Raw genomic sequence first — 19,313 nt, 5'->3', positions numbered from 1 at the left:
CTATGTTAGTGCTCTTTTTTTTTTTTTTGCTGCTGCTGCTTTTAGTACTACTGTATAATTTTCATTTGCTATTGCAGTAGACTCCCCTGAGTGGCAATAAATATGCCCATAGGTAGAGCTAGACACGCCTTTTGGGCGGAGCATGACACACCCCTCAACGTCACAATCTGCTCCCACCTGAAATCTCCCTGAAACTAGTTTTCAAAAGTAGGCAAGTGTGAAGTAGCTAGACCATAGGTCTGCAAACTCAGTCCTCATTACTCCACACAGTGTATGTTTTGCAGGTCTCCTCGCAGAATCACAAGTGAAATAATTAGCTCCACTTGTGGACCTTTTAAAATGTGTCTGTGAGTAATTAATACACCTGTGCACCTGCTGCGTTATCTGCAAACATGCACTGTGTGGGGTAATGAGGACTGAGTTTGCAGACCTATGAGCTAGACAGTACTTCTGTGACAACACAATGGCCCTCAATCCGAGTTGTTTGCTCGCTAGCTGCTTTTAGCAGCATTGGAAACGCTAGGCCGCCACCCTCTGGGAGTATATGTTAGCTCAGCAGAATAGCAAACGAAAGAGTAGCAGAATTGCTAATAAATATTTTCTTGCAGTTTCTGAGTAGCTCCAGACCTACTCCTAAATTGCGGTCTGCTCGGTCCGTTTAGTTCCTGGTTTGACGTCACAAACACGCCCTGCGTTCGGCCAGCCACTCCCCCGTTTCTCCAGACACTCCCGCGTTTTTCCCTGACACGCCTGCGTTTTTTAGCACACTCCCGGAAAACGCTCAGTTACCACCCAGAAACGCCCTTTTCCTGTCAATCACTCACCAATCAGCAGTGCAACTGAAAAGAGCCGCACGATCAACAGCAAAACTGCTAAGTTATTAGTTAAATAACTAAGCACATGCGCTCTGCGTACCATGCGCATGCGCATTTAGCAACAAATCGCAGCATAGCGAAAAACGGCAACGAGCGAACAACTCGGAATGACCACCAATGCCTGTAGGTGCAGGATCTTAGCGTACATATGTGATCATTCAGTTGCAGGCACTTAGGGGTCTATTTATTAACATTATTTTTACTAAAATAATGTGAAAAAGGGTGTTTGCACACCCTTTTCACATTATTTTAGTATCACCTGAATGTAATAAAGTGCATTTGGAGTAGTTTTCATTAAAAACTGCTCCAAACCCTTTTTTCACTATTTTTTTAGTAATCCACATCACATTCCCCATACTTATAATGGGAAATGTGATGTGGCCAAATTTACTAAAAAAAAATGTGAAAAAATACCGCAGTGTGCCCTGTGATAATCTCACCAGCTCAGGCTGGCGAGTTCACAGGGCAGCACTGTGATAAGCACTCTTTTGCCCAGCTTTCTCTGCCCCCGGCAGAGAAAGCTGAGCGGGGACCCGGCAGAGTGATCAGCTATGTGTGTCCGATGGACACACAAGCTGATCACAGTGTAAAAAGGAAAAAAAAAAGGAAAAAACCTAAAAACCATACTCACCTGTCCAGGGAGCCGGTGTCCGCTGCTCCGGTGAGCGCTGCCGGACGCCGGGTCCCCCATGTGATGCAATGTGACCCCGGTGCAGTAAAGTGATGCTACAAAGTGGCAGCGCACTTTACAGCACCGGGGGTCACCGCCAGGATCTGGCACCGGGCAGCCCACCAGAAGCAGCATGGACCGGCTCCCTGGACAGGTGAGTATATTGATCTTCTTGGGGGATCCACGGTGCGTGGGGGTAGTCGCGACAGGGGTGTCGACCGGGCGGCGGTGTTAGCGCGATGTCGGCAGGGGCGGCGCATGCATGTGACATCACAATGTAATCAGCTGAAAGCAAGTAGAGTGTCCACCTGTAATATCACAAAGCATTTATCTGCAGGTATCTAGACAGTACCTTTGTGACATCACAGTGCATCAGCTGAAGGCAATTAGAGAGTACATATGTGACATCATAATGCATTCAGCTGCATAAAGCTAGAGAGTACCTCTGTGACATCCAGGGCCGCCAACAGAAAGTCTGGGGCCCGGGACTCACAAAATAGGCAGCCCCCCCGGATCTTAGAGTACATATGTGACATCACAATGCATTCAGCTGCAGGTAGCTAGACAGTACATCTGACATCACAATGCATTCAGCTGCATGTAGCTAGTGAGTACTAATAAAGTGGGCGCTAAGAAAAAAATAAAGATTTTATAAAAATATGTTTAGGAATTTGTCAATAAAAGCATAAATTGATTCTCATTGCACCATGACTTAGTAATTGTGACAATATCCAGGTTATCCCTTGTCATTATCGCAATTAGCTCTGGAATTTTGTCTCCTAAGCTCCTAGCATTTGCACACATAGCTTTAAGAATTTTGTCTGTGCATCTGTTATTAGTAGCCATGTCCAGACAGTACAAAAAAATTACAAGTTTAAAGTTGAAATTACCTGTTTGGTACATAGCTATACCAGGATACAATTTATTTAGGAAGGATAGAATGGGAAGAATAGGAGGAGGGGTAGCAATGTATGTGAAAAAAGGCATAAATGCTACTTTAATACAAAATGTTGAGGACAAAACTAAGGCCCTTTGGGTCACCACGGAAACTGGGGAGAAGGACATTATTCGCATTGGGGTGATGTATAGACCACCAGGCCAGGGGCAGGATTTGGACAGGAACCTATTGTTGGACATCTCTAAAATGACTTTAAAGGGAGAAGTCATAATCATGGGAGACTTTAATTTACCTGATGTAAATTGGTAGAGGTCCCTTGCAAGTTCAGCTACAAGTGGCAAATTTCTAAATTCCTTACAGGGAGGATCTCTCAAGCAATTGGTGAGGGAGCCCACTCGCAAAGACTCAATATTAGATTTAATTCTTACAAATGGTGACAGGATATCAGACATATATGTGGGTGAGCACCTGGGATCCAGTGATCATCAAGCAGTATGGTTTAGTATAAAGACAGGATCCAACTCCTGTAACACAAAAACAAAGGTGTTGGATTTTAGAAATGCTGATTTTGCAAAAATGGGGAGATGTTTAAGTGATTCATTGGCGGACTGGAGGAACTTGGAAGGGGTGCAGGAGAGATGGGAAAAACTAAAAAGTGCAATACTAAGGGCAACAGACCTTTGTATCAAAAGGGTTAGGAAAAGCACCAGGAAAAGGAAGCCAGTGTGGTTCACAAAAGAAGTATCAACTAGTGTGAAAGCAAAAAAGATGGCTTTTAGGAAATACAAACAGACTCAAAATAATAATGACAAAGAGGTGTATCTTGACAGACGGAAGGATGCTAAGAAAGTGATCAGACGTGCAAAGGCAGAAGCTGAGGAAAAAATGGCCCAGTCAGTAGATAAAGGGGGCAAAACTTTTTTTAAGTATATAAATGAAAGGAGAAAATCAAATGCAGGAATAATGAGACTTAAGACAGAGAGTGAGAATTTGGTGGAGGGAGACAAGGCAATAGCAGATCACCTAAATAATAAGATTTTACTCACCGGTAAATCTATTTCTCGTAGTCCGTAGTGGATGCTGGGAACTCCGTAAGGACCAAGGGGGAATCGACGGGCTCCGCAGGAGACTGGGCACTCTAAAAGAAAGATTAGGTACTATCTGGTGTGCACTGGCTCCTCCCACTATGACCCTCCTCCAGACCTCAGTTAGGATACTGTGCCCGGAAGAGCTGACACAATAAGGAAGGATTTTGAATCCCGGGTAAGACTCATACCAGCCACACCAATCACACCGTATAACTCGTGATACTACACCCAGTTAACAGTATGAAATATAACTGAGCCTCTCAACAGATGGCTCAACAATAACCCTTTAGTTAGGCAATAACTACATACAAGTATTGCAGACAATCCGCACTTGGGATGGGCGCCCAGCATCCACTACGGACTACGAGAAATAGATTTACCGGTGAGTAAAATCTTATTTTCTCTGACGTCCTAGTGGATGCTGGGAACTCCGTAAGGACCATGGGGATTATACCAAAGCTCCCAAACGGGCGGGAAAGTGCGGATGACTCTGCAGCACCGAATGAGAGAACTCGAGGTCCTCCTCAGCCAGGGTATCAATTTTGTAGAATTTAGCAAACGTGTTTGCCCCTGACCAAGTTGCAGCTCGGCAAAATTGTAAAGCCGAGACCCCTCGGGCAGCCGCTCAAGATGAGCCCACTTTCCTCGTGGAATGGGCTTTTACTGATTTAGGATGCGGCAATCCAGCCGCAGAATGCTCCAGCTGAATTGTGCTACAAATTCAGCGAGCAATATTCTGCTTAGAAGCAGGAGCACCTATTTTGTTGGGTGCCTACAGGATAAAAAGCGAGTCAGTTTTCCTGACTCCAGCCGTCCTGGAAATATAAATTTTTAAGGCCCTGACTACGTCCAGTAACTTGGAATCTTCCAAGTCCCTAGTAGCCGCAGGCACTACAATAGGTTGGTTCAAGTGAAAAGCTGATACCACCTTAGGGAGAAACTGGGGACGAGTCCTCAATTCTGCCCTATCCATATGGAAAATCAAATAAGGGCTTTTACATGACAAAGCCGCCAATTCTGACACACGCCTGGCCGAAGCCAAGGCCAATAGCATGACCACTTTCCACGTGAGATATTTCAAATCCACAGTTTTAAGTGGCTCAAACCAATGTGATTTTAAGAAACTCAACACCACGTTGAGATCCCAAGGTGCCACAGGAGGCACAAAAGGGGGCTGAATATGTAGCACTCCCTTTACAAATGTCTGAACTCCAGGCAGTGAAGCCAGTTCTTTCTGGAAGAAAATCGACAGAGCCGAAATCTGGACCTTAATGGAACCCAATTTTAGGCCCATAGTCACCCCTGACTGTAGGAAGTGCAGAAAACGACCCAGCTGAATTTCCTCTGTTGGGGCCTTCCTGGCCTCACACCACGCAACATATTTTCGCCAAATACGGTGATAATGGTTTGCGGTTACTTCTTTCCTGGCTTTTATCAGCGTAGGAATGACTTCTTCCGGAATGCCCTTTTCCTTTAGGATCCGGAATTCAACCGCCATGCCGTCAAACGCAGCCACGGTAAGTCTTGGAACAGACAGGGCCCCTGCTGTAGCAGATCCTGTCTGAGCGGTAGAGACCATGGGTCCTCTGATATAATTTCTTGAAGTTCTGGGTACCAAGCTCTTCTTGGCCCATCCGGAACCACGAGTATCGTTCTTACTCCTCGTTTTCTTATTATTCTCAGTACCTTTGGTATGAGAGGCAGAGGAGGGAATACATAAACCGACTGGTACACCCACGGTGTCACTAGAGCGTCCACAGCTATTGCCTGAGGGTCCCTTGACCTGGCGCAATATCTAGTTTTTTGTTTAGGCGGGACGCCATCATGTCCACCTGTGGCCTTTCCCAACGGTTTACCAACAGTTGGAAGACTTCTGGATGAAGTCCCCACTCTCCCGGGTGTAGGTCGTGTCTGCTGAGGAAGTCTGCTTCCCAGTTGTCCACTCCAGGAATGAACACTGCTGACAGTGCTAAGACGTGATTTTCCGCCCATCGGAGAATCCTTGTGGCTTCTGCCATCGCCATCCTGCTTCTTGTGCCGCCCTGTCGGTTTACATGGGCGACTGCCGTGATGTTGTCTGATTGGATCAGTACCGGCTGGTTTTGAAGCAGAGGCCTTGCCAGACTTAGGGCATTGTAAATGGCCCTCAGTTCCAGAATATTTATGTGTAGGGACGACTCCTGACTTGACCAAAGTCCTTCTTCCCTGTGTGACTGCCCCCCAGCCTCGAAGGCTGGCATCCGTGGTTACCAGGACCCAGTCCTGTATGCCGAATCTGCGGCCCTCTTGAAGATGAGCACTCTGCAGCCACCACAGTAGAGATACCCTGGTCCTTGGAGACAGGGTTATCAGCCGATGCATCTGAAGATGCGATCCCGACCACTTGTCCAAGAGGTCCCACTGAAAGGTTCTTGCATGGAACCTGCCGAATGGAATTTTGCTTCGTAAGAAGCTACCATTTGTCCCAGGACTCGTGTGCAGTGATGCACCGATCCCTGTTTTGGTTTCAGGAGGTCTCTGACTAGAGATGACAGCTCCTTGGCTTTCTCCTGCGGGAGAAACACTTTTTTCTGTTCTGTGTCCAGAACCATCCCCAGGAACAGTAGGCGTGTGGTAGGAACCAGCTGTGACTTTGGAATGTAAAGAATCCATCCGTGCTGTTGTAGCACTTCCCGAGATAGTGCTACTCCGACCAACAACTGCTCCTTGGACCTCGCCTTTATAAGGAGATCGTCCAAGTACGGGATAATTAAAACTCCCTTTTTTCGAAGGAGTATCATCATTTCTGCCATTACCTTGGTAAAGACCCTCGGTGCCGTGGACAGTCCAAACGGCAGTGTTTGGAATTGGTAATGGCAATCCTGTACCACAAATCTGAGGTACTCCTGGTGAGTATGGTAAATGGGGACAAGTAGGTAAGCATCCTTGATGTCCAGGGATACCATGTAATCCCCCTCCTCCAGGCTTGCAATAACCGCCCTGAGCGATTCCATCTTGAACTTGAATTTTTTTATGTATGTGTTCAAGGATTTCAAATTTAAAATGGGTCTCACCGAACCGTCCGGTTTCGGTACCACGAACAGTGTGGAATAGTAACCCCTTCCTTGTTGAAGTAGGGGCACCTTGACTATCACCTGCTGGGAATACAGCTTGTGAATTGCCTCTAGCACAGCCTCCCTGCCTGAGGGAGTTGTCGGCAAGGCAGATTTGAGGAAACGGCGGGGGGGAGACGCCTCGAATTCCAGCTTGTACCCCTGAGATACTACTTGAAGGATCCAGGGATCCACCTGTGAGCGAGCCCACTGATCGCTGAAATTTTTGAGGCGGCCCCCCACCGTACCTGGCTACGCCTGTGGAGCCCCCGCGTCATGCGGTGGACTCAGAGGAAGCGGGGGAAGAATTTTGATTCTGGGAACTGGCTGACTGGTGCAGCTTTTTCCCTCTTCCCTCGTCTCTGTGCAGAAAGGAAGCGCCTTTGACCCGCTTGCTTTTCTGAAGCCGAAAGGACTGTACCTGATAATACAGTGCTTTCTTAGGCTGTGAGGAAACCTGAGGTAAAAAAAAAATTTTTCTCCAGCTGTTGCTGTGGATACGAGGTCCCAGAGACCATCCCCAAACAATTCCTCACCCTTATAAGGCTCTATGTGCCTTTTAAAGTCAGCATCACCTGTCCAGTGTCGGGTCTCTAATACCCTCCTGACAGAATGGACATTGCATTAATTCTGGATGCCAGCCGGCAAAATATCCCTCTGTGCATCCCTCATATATAAGACAACGTCTTATGTTCGCAAAATAGTATCCCTGTTTGACAGGGTTACAGACCACGCTGCAGCAGCACTATCTGCAGGTCTCAGTCTAGTACCTGAGTGTGTAAATACAGACTTCAGGATAGCCTCCTGCTTTTTATCAGCAGGTACCTTCAAAGTGGCCGTATCCTAAGACGGCAGTGCCACCTTTTTTGACAAACGTGTGAGCGCCTTATCCACCCTAGGGGATATCTCCCAGCGTAACTTATCCTCTGGGGGGAAAGGGTACGCCATCAGTTAACTTTTTAGAAATTACCAGTTTCTTATCGGGGGAACCCACGCTTTTTCACACTTCATTCACTCATTTGATGGGGGAACAAAACACTGCCTGCTTTTTCTCCCCAAACATAAAACCCTTTTTTAGTGGTACTTGGGTTAATGTCAGAAATGTGTAACACATTTTTTATTGCCGGGATCATGTAACGGATGTTCCTAGTGGATTGTGTATATGTCTCAACCTCGTCGACACTGGAGTCAGACTCCGTGTCGACATCTGTGTCTGCCATCTGAGGGAGCGGGCGTTTTTGAGCCCCTGATGGCCTTTGAAACGTCTGGGCAGGCGCGGGCTGAGTAGCCGGCTGTCCCATAGCTGTTACGCCATCCAGCCTTTTATGTAAGGAGTTGACACTGTCGGTTTATACCTTCCACCTATCCATCCACTCTGGTGTCGGCCCCACAGGGGGCGACATCACATTTATCGGCATCTGCTCTGCCATCACATAAGCCTCCTTATCAAACGTGTCGACACAGCCGTACCGACACACTGCACACACACACACACAGGGAATGCTCTGACTGAGGACAGGACCCCACACAGCCCTTTGGGGAGACAGAGAGAGAGTATGCCAGCACACACCAGAGCGCTATATAGTTTTGGGATTAACACTATATTGAGTGAATTTTTCCCAATAGCTGCTTGTATATACAATATTGCGCCTAAATTTTGTGCCCCCCCTCTCTTTTTAACCCTTTGAGCCTGAAAACTACAGGGGAGAGCCTGGGGAGCTGTCTTCCAGCTGCACTGTGAAGAGAAAATGGCTCCAGTGTGCTGAGGGAGAAGCCCCGCCCCTTTTTCAACTGACTTTCTCCCGCTTTTTCTGGAATACTGGCAGGGGTAATTTTACATCTATATAGCCTCTAGGACTATATATGATGTAGATTTGCCAGCCAAGGTGTCATATATTGCCCTCGGGGCGCCCCCCCCCCCCCAGCGCCCTGCACCCTCAGTGACCGGAGTGTGAAGTGTGCATGAGGAGCAATGGCGCACAGCTGCAGTGCTGTGCACTACCTTGGTGAAGACCGAAGTCTTCTGCCGCCGATTTTCCGGACCTCTTCTTGCTTCTGGCTCTGTAAGGGGGACGGCGGCGCGGCTCCGGGAACGAACACCAAGGCCAGTTCCATGCGGTCGATCCCTCTGGAGCTAATGGTGTCCAGTAGCCTAAGAAGCCCAAGCTAGCTGCAAGCAGGTAGGTTCGCTTCTTCTCCTCGATGCAGTGAGCCTGTTGCCAGCAGGTCTCACTGTAAAATAAAAAACCTAAAATAAACTTTCTTTCTAGGAGCTCAGGAGAGCCCCTAGTGTGCATCCAGCTCGGCCGGGCACAGAAATCTAACTGAGGTCTGGAGGAGGGTCATAGTGGGAGGAGCCAGTGCACACCAGATAGTACCTAATCTTTCTTTTAGAGTGCCCAGTCTCATGCGGAGCCCGTCTATTCCCCATGGTCCTTACGGAGTTCCCAGCATCCACTAGGACGTCAGAGAAAATTATTTTTGCTCAGTATTTACTACAGAAGGAGATGGGAAGGGGCCCCAGTTATGTTGCAAGGACATTCATAAAAATAAGGTAGATGAAAGTACATTTACAGAGGAGAAGGTCCTAACTGAACTTTCAAAACTAAAAGTGGATAAATCAATGGGGCCAGATGGGATACACCCAAGGATACTAAAAGAGCTAAAAGATGTGCTGGTGGCACCATTAACAGAATTATTTAACCAGTCACTAAATACAGGTGCCATTCCAGAGGACTGGAAAAGAGCAAATGTAGTTCCACTGTACAAAAGTGGAAGCAAGGAAGAAGCAAGTAACTACAGACCAGTAAGCCTTACATCAGTAGTAGGGAAAGTAATGGAAAAACTACTAAAAGAAAGAGTTGTGGAATATCTTAAATCAAACAACTTACAGGATCCAAAACAGCATGGATTTACTGGTGGGAAATCATGCCAAACAAATCTTATTGACTTTTATGACTCTGTGATGAAAATAATAGATCAAGGGGGAGCTGTAGATGTAGCATATCTAGACTTTAGTAAGGCATTTGACACTGTCCCACATCGCAGACTGCTAAATAAACTTGAAAGTGTGGGGGTGGATTATAAAATAGTTAAATGGATAAGAACCTGGTTGCAGGATAGGAAACTGACAGTTATAGTAAATGGAGTGCAATCTATGAAGGGAAATGTTACCAGTGGAGTACCCCAGGGATCTGTACTCGGACCAGTTCTCTTTAATATCTTTGTTGGTGACATTGCAAATGGTATTGAAGGGAAAGTATGCCTTTTTGCAGATGATACAAAGATATGCAACAGGGTAGACACACCAGGAGGGATAAAACAAATGATTGATGACCTAGCTAGGCTTGAAAAATGGTCAAGAACATGGCAACTACAGTTTAATGCTAAAAAATGCAAAACCATGCACTTGGGTCTCAAAAACCCAAAGGCTATATATAGTATCAAGGGTACTATAATGGAAACTACTGAGGAGGAAAGGGATTTAGGAGTCACTATTTCAAGTAACTTAAAGGCAGGAAAGCAATGCAACAAAGCAATGAGAAAGGCAAGTCAGATGCTTGGTTGCATAGGGAGAGGAATCAGTAGCAGGAAAAGAGAAGTAATAATGCCACTGTATAGGTCATTGGTGCGGCCTCATCTGGAATACTGTGTCCAGTTCTGGAGACCATACCTCCAGAAGGATATAAATACATTAGAGAGTGTACAAAGAAGGGCAACTAAAATGGTGCATGGCCTACATCACAAAACTTACCTGGAAAGGCTAAAAGATCTTAACATGTATAGTATGGAGGAGAGAAGGGAAAGGGGAGACATGATAGAAACTTTCAAATATACCAAAAGTTTTAACAAAGTTCAGGAGGGAAACCCTTCTTCAAAGGAAGAGAAGTATTAGAACTCGAGGACATACACTTAGACTGGAGAGGGGGAAGTTCAGGGGACATTTAAGGAAAAATTATTTCACAGAAAGGGTAGTGGATAAGTGGAATAGCCTCCCATCAGAGGTGGTAGAGGCTAACACTGTAGAGCAATTTCAACATGCTTGGGATAGGCATATGAATATCCTTACAAAGAATTAAGGTTCAAAAAGGGTTGCGATTACCTAAAGCAGGGGTGGGGAACCTCAGGCCCGAGGGCCATATTAGGCCCTCAAAGCCACTTGATCCGGCCCGGCTCACCTAAACGAGAGTAAATGCCCAGCGCCCGCTGAGATTTTACCACCAGCGGGCGCCCAGCTTCTCAGCAGCAGCTGGAGGCAGGATCTCACTCCTGAGCTCCAGCTTCTGGCTCAGGCAGTGTACATATGTGGCTGTGCGGCGCTATTGGAGAGACTTCATGACATCTCCCATAGTTTCGAGGAGAGGGAGGGCAGCGGTCCGGAAGCAGTGTGTGTGTGTGTGTGTGTGTGTGTGTGTGTGTGTGTGTAAGCGGCACTACTAGGGGGCATAACAAGTGACGGGAGACAGGCTAATTTTTAAGTTGATAATTTTTGTATGGCCCCCGAAGGATTTTAGAAATATCCGAATGGCCCTTGGTAGAAAAAAGGTTCCCCACCCCTGACCTAAAGGATAAAAAAAATGGGCAGACTAGATGGGCCAAGTGGTTCTTATCTGCCGTCAAATTCTATAAATTGCTCATACGGCTGCCCACACAAGAAGGATCTGGGTATCCTCAACAAAATAGAAAAATCTAGAAAAATTTAATGTGGGCTCACAGAAAAAAATTAAATTGTATCAGCTGCTCATTTAATAATACATTTATAAAAAAAACACATATATATTATATTAGCAATACACACTCATAATATCCATGGAACACAACACAAAAACAAGATTTAATTCATAGCAATAGCTGGTTTGGTCTAAGCAGGTTAATTTGCTATTTTATTAATTATATTAATAATGTATTAATTATAGCGTTTTTTTATCACTATATGTTGACAGTGTGATTATAAGATTTTTTGTTTTGTTTTTTAAATGGTTAGCCATTCACAAAATAAAACTCATGATACAAAATTATTCCTGCTTGGAAAGGTCTACAGGCCTGATTAAGAGAAGAACGCAGGCAGTCCCAGGGGGAGGTGTTTTCTCTCCTGGGATAGCCAGTCCACACTACAATAGCAGAAAATGCTTCCAATGGGAAGCCACTCCCTTGCCTTTCTGTCAGTCCTACCTAGCTTCTAGTAAATGCAGTTCCTGTAAGCCAATTCTGTGCATATGTGCCAGTACTCGACCCCCCTGTTATCTTTTCTGCACAAGTGGAATGAGACTGACAGGTGCCTTGACTACCTGCAGAATGTGCTGCTCCCCTCATCCAAAAAGGTAGGTATTGCCACTGATGGCCATCGTTGTTTTAAATAATAGGACATTTTGTTTTTGGTCAATTAAATAAGAAGTAATAAAAACAAAATACATATTAAATTGATACATATTAATACATTTGATTAGTAGCAACAATATTGGTGAGTGCACAGTCTGTTATACCCATTTCACACCAGCACCTCTGAACACGGGTTTTTGGCACATGAATGTGCATAACCCCTGTTCATGTGCGGTGTGAAAGGGTGCCAGGGTTGAAATACCGAGTCGAGTGACCCGGTATTTCAACCCAACTCTTGAGCAGGGTTCAACTCGTGTTCAACCCGGATCACTGTGTGGTGTAAACGGGAGCTGGGTCAATGCGACCCGTTTTCCGTTCACTCTCTATATAAAATATATACATACACACATATGTACCCCCTAGAGGGTTAGCAACTAATGTAACCTATATATTAATTGATTACTGAATTTCCCCTTTAGTTTGTATCTTTCATCCGAATGTGTATCTGGGAGCATCAAATGAGCATATACAGGTTAAAGGATACCAAGCCCATATTCAATATTGACATATGCAAAAAAACACACACAAAAATTCATGAAGATAATACGAATACAATGATATAGAACAGATGCATAGATTGAGAAAACTCATAAAATGGTTGTTAAGTGTAAAGGTATGGCCTTAAATATTATTGAGTTCTATATTTCCATTTAAGCCCAATGGATATAGGGTTATTAGACGAAAAATCCAGAAGGCTTCCCTTCTGCATAAGACATTGAATCGATCACCTCTTTCTGTTAACTCAATCTGTTCCAGGGCTTTTACTCTAATTTTAGTGATGATACCTTGTTTACACTGGTTTGTGTGTCGTGATACACTATGTAAAGAAAACCTGTTTGTAATATTTCTTCTATGCTCTAGGAATCGCACCTTTAGTTTCCTTATTGTGCGTCCCACATACTGAAAACCACAACCACACTCAATAAGATAAACTACAAATGTGGACTCACAGTTCAAATAACCGTCTACAGTAAACGATTCACCTGTAACTCTTGATTCAAATGTTTTATTTCTAAAATTTACATTATTGCAGGTAAGACATTTATTCCATGCACATCTAAAGAAGCCTTTTGGTCCCTCTATCAACCTATTTAAGATTTGTTTCTCCATTTGTTTCTCCTTTATTTGTATCTTTGTATTTTTCGTAAATCATTTTTTCTTTTTGTTAAACATACTAGGAGCCAACTTTGTAATGTTTCAGATTTTCTATATACTACTTTAATGTTTTTGCCTATCTCAGGTTCTAGTAAGGGATCTATTTTCAAGAGAGGGGTGTTTTTGATAATTATTTGTCTTATCTCAGCAGCATGAGTATTGAACTGTGTTACAAAAACACATTTCTCATTAAATGTGTTTCCTTTTCTGGATTTCTGTTTAGTTGGTTTATTATGGTATAAACTTTAAGGAGAAAAAAGAAGACTCTTTTTTGGGAAGCACTCATATACAGATAATATTGTGTGACTCCAATGTCAAAAAAATTTTTTTGCTAGCTAAAATAATGATTTTTATTAATTCTCATTAAAAATGATTATTGGGGAGTTCAAAAATAGGCGCCAGTGTATGTTTAAATAGTGACCCTGCGAAAATATAGGGAATAATATGCAGAATATAAGGTACCAATACCTAATTCTGGCCGGGATGGGTATATCCAGCTGTGGCTCAATCTGTAATTATAAATTGCTCATTTATTGGAAAAATGACCGTCATTTGTGAACTGCTATATATCCCAAATGGGAATTTTGATCCTAGCAGATAATTGAATCATAGGTCATAACCGAGACATAATTGGTGCTCTATTAGTAGTGACAGGTGGGCGGCAAATATTTGCAGTACCAGGGTGTTCCTTAGTAGTCTCCTATCCAAGTACTTAACCCGGCCCTCCAGAAGTGTTTTGAACACAACAAACAAGAATTACAGGTATATGAACAATCCATCATAGATCGCAAACGAACAAAATACGCCAGAGACAAAAAGGACTTTGCCTCGGGAAGAGTTTTCAAATGGCAAAGGTCTAACTGGAAAAGAAATACAACCCAATATACAGGTGAATATTCATCTTCAGAGGCGGAAACATCTGGAACAGAAGACACTGCTGACTACGTACCCGAAAAACGTTTAGGATCTAGAGGACAAGCAAGTAGCAACCAATATATTCCCTCCCCCTCTACTACCTCTTCCACTTCTTTTTTAGGGAACCCCCGAACAGGGAGGGTACGAGGAAGACAAAGAGGAGGAAGACGAGGAGGGGGCGGAAGAGGAAGAAGAGGTCAGCAACAATGGGATTTCTCACCCCCTCTGACCCGAAATACACAGAGGAGATGACAACCACCAGTCCTCTGACTATGGTGGAAAATACACAGTATGATAATAAACTTAAAATTATCAATCTTTCTGAACATATACTTACAGATGCACAAAAATCCATATTAAGTAAAGGTCTGACATTTTCTCCCACGGGACACTTTGAAAGGTTCAGATGGGAGAAGGACCTGAAACTATTTGGAAGGAAATTAATCCTGACAAAACTTTATAGTGATAAAACGACTCCCACTACTACAAGAGGAGAAACCCCTGAAATAGAAGAAACCGCAACCCCAGATCTTCAAGCAATGGAGGAAGAAGCACTGACTGCATTATATGAATTACAACAAGACCAAGACAGGTCTAATCGTATGGACCATAGACCACCTATCAGACCAGTTATTAAGAAGAAATCCACATATTACCCACCAGAACAAATATGTCCAGAAGTTCAGGTATTTCAAAAATTAGTTGCAAAAGAATTTGATCTCATCCATACCAATAAAAAACATTTCCGCCACTCAAATATGACGTATCAAGAAAGAAAAGCCATGAGGGAGATACAAACATGGCAGGATGTCCTAATCAAGCCCTCGGACAAAGGAGGCAATATTGTGATCTGGCCAAAAACAGACTATATTAATGAAGCATTACGTCAATTAGAATCCACTGACTGTTACAAAAGAATACTTCTTAACCCTCTGGATAACTATATGTCGGTCTATTGCAAAATTATTACTCAGGCCCGAGAACAAGGATTAATTACAAAACAAGAATATGAATATTTACATATTCAGAATCCAAAAATTCCCACATATTACATGCTGCCAAAAGTGCATAAAAATATACTAAAACCACCTGGACGACCAATAGTATCAGGTATAGGAGGACTAACCGAAAAGGCTAGCATCTTTTTGGATTTGCATCTTAGACATCTTGTACTGGGCCTTCCTTCATATATACAAGACACAGCAGATATACTTAGGAAATTACACGATGTGAAATTGGAGGATAACCAATACCTGGTATCATTAGACGTAGAAGCACTATATACCTCAATTGGTCACACAGAGGGCATAGCAGCAGTCGAACATTTTCTGCACAATGAAGGCTGGGAGGATTTTCACACTTTTCTGATCAAACTGTTGCACTTTGTATTGCATTATAACTTTTTTGTATTCAATGACAGATTTTACCTCCAAACGCGGGGTACTGCTATGGGGGCAGCCTGTGCGCCCACCTATGCGAACATCTTCTTAGGATGGTGGGAGAAAGAATTCGTCTTCAAGGATACCCATGATGATTTTACATCTAATATCATCATGTGGACAAGATATATAGATGATATCTTTTTGATATGGGAAGGGGACCTACAACTGTTACACCAGTTCATAGAGTGCCTAAATGACAACAATCTTAACCTTCGCCTTACCCACAACATCAGCCAAACGGAGCTACCTTTCTTGGACCTAATGCTATATAAGGACCCAGAAGGAATGATCGCCACAAGTCTGTACCGTAAAACCACTGCGACAAACACCCTGCTGCATCAGACTAGTTCACACTTTCATCCCACCATAGAAAACATACCAAAAGGAGAATTCCTGCGTCTTCGCAGGAATTGCTCAGATGATCACAAATTCAAAAAACAGAGTATAGAACTAGCCCAACGATTACGTGAAAGAGGGTACAGTAATACTTCAATAAAAAAAGCCTCTCGGAATGCAGAGTTTGTCCCCAGGGAGGATATCATCTTTAAGAAGAAAGAAACAATACAAAACACAAATACCATCAGATTCGTGGGTAATTATTGCCATGAATGGAAGGAAGTCAGTGAAGCAATACAAAAACATTGGCATGTATTGCATACTGACCCCGACTTAACAGAAAAACTGGGCACACGCGTCTCCATGAGTTGGCGAAGGTCCAGAAATTTAAAAGACCATTTGGTCCAAAGTCATTTTCAAAGAATACCAACAAAGAAAAACACCACAACAGGAACATATCCCTGTGGTAGATGCAAAGCTTGCAGACATATTGAAGCAGTGAAGGAAGTAAAAGACAAATATGGGTCAGAACTCAAAATTAATGACTACATGAACTGTCTGACTGAAGGTGTCATCTATTGTATCAAATGCAGTTGTGATAAAAAATATGTGGGTATGACCACTCGCCCACTGAAACAACGTGTCTTAGAACACATTGGGACTATACGTAATGCCACCTCTGATAAAAGAAAGATGAAACCACTGACCACAGTAGCACGCCACTTCTACCAACATCATGACAACAGATGGGAGGACCTTAGAGTCTTTGGACTCGAAAAAATCAAACTCGGAATACGAGGTGGAAGCTTGACTGATATCCTTTTGAAGAAAGAATGTGAGTGGATTTTTAAGTTAGGCACTATTCATCCGTTTGGTATGAATGAAAACATCAATTATGGAGTTTTCTTAAACTGAATACATCAATCCCAGTGCTCTAATATCCTTTCTTCTTATCCTTTTCTTTTTCTTCTTTTTTCTTCTTCTTCTTCTAACCTCTAATTCACTCTATTTAATTTTATCATCAACTGCACCTATTGTATGAATACTATAATTCAGCTCACACCTTAGTTCACAACCATTACTAATGGTACTAAATTAATTTAAAACTCAATTTTATTAATAACATTTATCTATAATTATTATATTAATCCAATAATTCTCCCACAATCACCTGTCCCCCCTCCTTTCCTTTGCCCCCCCCAACCCCCCCCCCCCCCCAAACCCTCACCAAACCTCCCCCAAAACCCCCCCTTTTTCCCTCCCCTTTCTCTCCCTCCAAAAATCCATTCTTTCCCCCCCACCCCCCCTTTCCCTCCCCCCCCCCCTTCCCCCACATACAAAAGTTTTTCTCACAATTATATATTTCACAATAATATATGTTTTGTTCCTTTAAACACAATTTTATAATTATTATAATAATCAATTTGACATTCCTAGGTTTAGCAGTCACGATCATTTATTCACCTATACTATACTTACACCCCTATTTTAAATTCATATATACATATATAAAGAAAATAACCATTTATAAAAATTGTATCTGTTTTTCCTTCTTAATATGTACATAACCACTTTAATAATGGCACAGGCACACAAGTGCTGTGCATGCTTTTAATAATCAGTGTCTGTCAAGTTTTCTATACTGTAATCAATTGTTCCACATATGATACTGTCACCTTATCCTTACCCCTTGTAAATATTAACCAAAAGAATTAATCCTACCAGCTCTTTTTTAAATAAATAACTATATGATCGCTCATCTTTTAGCTCATTGGTCCCTCTAACTGTCAATCAGGACATAATACTCAATGGGAACCTGTAAATACGATACTGACTATGATAGGCTGAATCACCTATCAATCATCTGCTTAGAGCCAATCAGTACACAGTATCACCAATATAAGGACAAACCAGTAGGTGAGAACCTACTGACGCCCTGTGACCAAGCTTTATGCGAAACGTACGTCAGGACATTACCTCACGGTCACGTGGTGCGCACACGTAACCGCAACGAGCCGCTCACGGCTAAGTCCGTCGCCTAGGAAACCGGAACAACAGGAAGCACAGTGCGGCCGGAGCCCGACAACAAGCCCAACGTGGGCAGACGCGGGCGTACGCGGCCGGCACCCTCCAGACACCAGGATCTCCCTCTCCACACAAGTAGGATCTAAACCTTAAATTGTATATGGTTAATTCTATGCATCAGCATATGGAAAGGTAATTAGTAATACTAGTAAAATCTTGCCTATATGTTATACAGACTGCTAAAATACATCAAGTGATATTAATTATCAAAGGAATACATATCTAACGGAATTTGGGTCCACATCTTTATCAAAAAAAGCAGATGTGGATACATCTGTCAAAGCTTGGACCCCATTCAAACAACAAAAAACGCTTTCTGTTTTTTCCTTTACACTGTATGGGCACTCAATGAATACATACAGTGTCACCTCAGTTGATATTAATTCACTATCAGTTTTTTGAGAGCTGTATTTTTTCACTACTCAGCTGAGCTATGGAATTTATAGTGCAACTACGCATGTAACCTGTGGCTTTGGAGACCAAATTTGGAGGTCCCTTTTTTCCTTTTGCATGACAATAATATTATTTATTCAATGTCAGATTTACATGTATGTGACAATTATGCAATATATAGGTTTTTTCCTGCCCATACTGCGACCACTTAAGCCCTGATGGGTATTTAATTCTTGAATATATCCTATCAATTGTGATAGAAACCCCCCCCCCCCCCTTATCTTTACATCAAACCAGCTGTGTTTCTCTCAAATTTGTGGCTCATACGACAAATAATAATCGGCTCTTATCTGTGCACATTTGTGGACACAGTGTGACAAGGGTGAGCATAAGGTCTGCGGTCATACCCCGCTGGAGATGCCCAATCTCATCTGATCTTGGAAGCCAAGCAGTGGAGGGCCGGGTTAAGTACTTGGATAGGAGACTACTAAGGAACACCCTGGTACTGCAAATATTTGCCGCCCACCTGTCACTACTAATAGAGCACCAATTATGTCTCGGTTATGACCTATGATTCAATTATCTGCTAGGATCAAAATTCCCATTTGGGATATATAGCAGTTCACAAATGACGGTCATTTTTCCAATAAATGAGCAATTTATAATTACAGATTGAGCCACAGCTGGATATACCCATCCCGGCCAGAATTAGGTATTGGTACCTTATATTCTGCATATTATTCCCTATATTTTCGCAGGGTCACTATTTAAACATACACTGGCGCCTATTTTTGAACTCCCCAATAATCATTTTTAATGAGAATTAATAAAAATCATTATTTTAGCTAGCAAAAAAATTTTTTTGACATTGGAGTCATACAATATTATCTGTATATGAGTGCTTCCCAAAAAAGAGTCTTCTTTTTTCTCCTTAAAGTTTATACCATGTTTAACTGACTCGGGGGAGCACCGCTGATGGGTAGTC

General features: G+C 43.1%; 1 pseudogene; it reads left to right on the top strand.

The window, feature by feature from the left end:
- The first annotated feature begins 18,721 nt into the window (after positions 1-18,721).
- On the top strand, positions 18,722-18,842 carry LOC134937061 (5S ribosomal RNA; annotated as a pseudogene).
- The last annotated feature ends 471 nt before the right edge of the window (positions 18,843-19,313 follow it).

This window comes from Pseudophryne corroboree, chromosome 6 (genome assembly GCF_028390025.1).
Source record: "Pseudophryne corroboree isolate aPseCor3 chromosome 6, aPseCor3.hap2, whole genome shotgun sequence".
Taxonomy (NCBI): domain Eukaryota; kingdom Metazoa; phylum Chordata; class Amphibia; order Anura; family Myobatrachidae; genus Pseudophryne; species Pseudophryne corroboree.
Note: the sequence above shows the minus strand (reverse complement) of the source record. Positions and strands in the feature narration are given on the sequence as shown.